The sequence below is a fragment of the Verticillium alfalfae genome, genomic scaffold, assembly GCF_000150825.1.
Source record: "Verticillium alfalfae VaMs.102 supercont1.11 genomic scaffold, whole genome shotgun sequence".
Classification (NCBI taxonomy): Eukaryota; Fungi; Ascomycota; class Sordariomycetes; order Glomerellales; family Plectosphaerellaceae; genus Verticillium; species Verticillium alfalfae.
Window position 1 is genome coordinate 367,306 of NW_003315028.1, and position 1,156 is coordinate 368,461.

Below are 1,156 nucleotides of genomic sequence, written 5' to 3' on the forward strand. Positions count from 1 at the left end.
TTCTCATCTCAACCGGTTGGCTCCAGGTCGGACCTAGTCGTCTTGCTCAGAGTGTGTACTTTCCCTGACTCGAAGGGGCTGATCGACTCTGTAGCAATGTAACCCTCGCAAGACAAGTATAGGAGGATGACGTCGTTTGCCAATAAAGTGCATCTATTCGATATCGGGATCGATCTCAATATCAGCGAAAGATCTGTCAAGCTCCCCCACCATTCCGAAATGGAAAGCATATCCTGGTCTTCTTGACGAACATGAAGATAACCTGGCAGGAATGGACATCGTGATCTGGTCTTGGCCGAGTCCACTGGGAAAGGTCTCGTTACTGTGGCAGCTTCTGCAGCGGTTCCTGCTCTTCATTGAACGTGACGCGACCCACCAGCTTGCTATCAGTTGAGGATCAGGCAGCCAAAGGACTCAGTTGCTACCAGGAGACCTCCTGTTGCCGATGAACAACATCATGGTCAGTCGACCGTGCAATCACGACACCATCAGGTGGTCAATGACCGTGGTCTCGCATGATCGTCACCGTTGATATGCTCTCAGAAATGAACGGGTTGTGGCGGCCATGCTCATCTGCATGGGATTTTTCATTGCCTATGAATGTTGCCTATGTGATGAACCACGAGGAAAGTCCGATATCAAGCGTCTGCCTGCTTGTTTGGGTCGGCGGGCGCAAAACAAGAGGTTCTCCAACACCTGACTCTCCAATATTGGTTGGAGGGGCAAGCTGCTGGCTGGTGGTGTGTAGGCATGAGTCGTGACAGCAGTCAAGTTGGAGAGCGTTTGAAAAGTACTCCGCGACATTTCCAGTCTACATCTCCAACATATGTACGCTTGAGAACGATACATTGCCCGCTTCGTGGACATTGCCTGCCCAGAAGGGACGCTGCTGCACTCCGGAAGCTTCGTCCGACCAACGGATGGTCCGATCGCGGTAGAACGGCGCAAACGGGATCGTTTGGGAGTAGGCTATGACTCGGTAGTGCTTTCGTCCGCCGCTGGGCTTTCGTTTAGAGGCAATGAGGTTGGACCATTTGGCGGAAGCCGGCCCCCGGCCTAACCCAGCTGCCCATGGGGGAAATCTCGGGGTAGACTTGGCGTAAAGGCTGTGTAATGCGCCATCAGCCATGAGCCCTTTTCTTGGTTGAGGGCTACT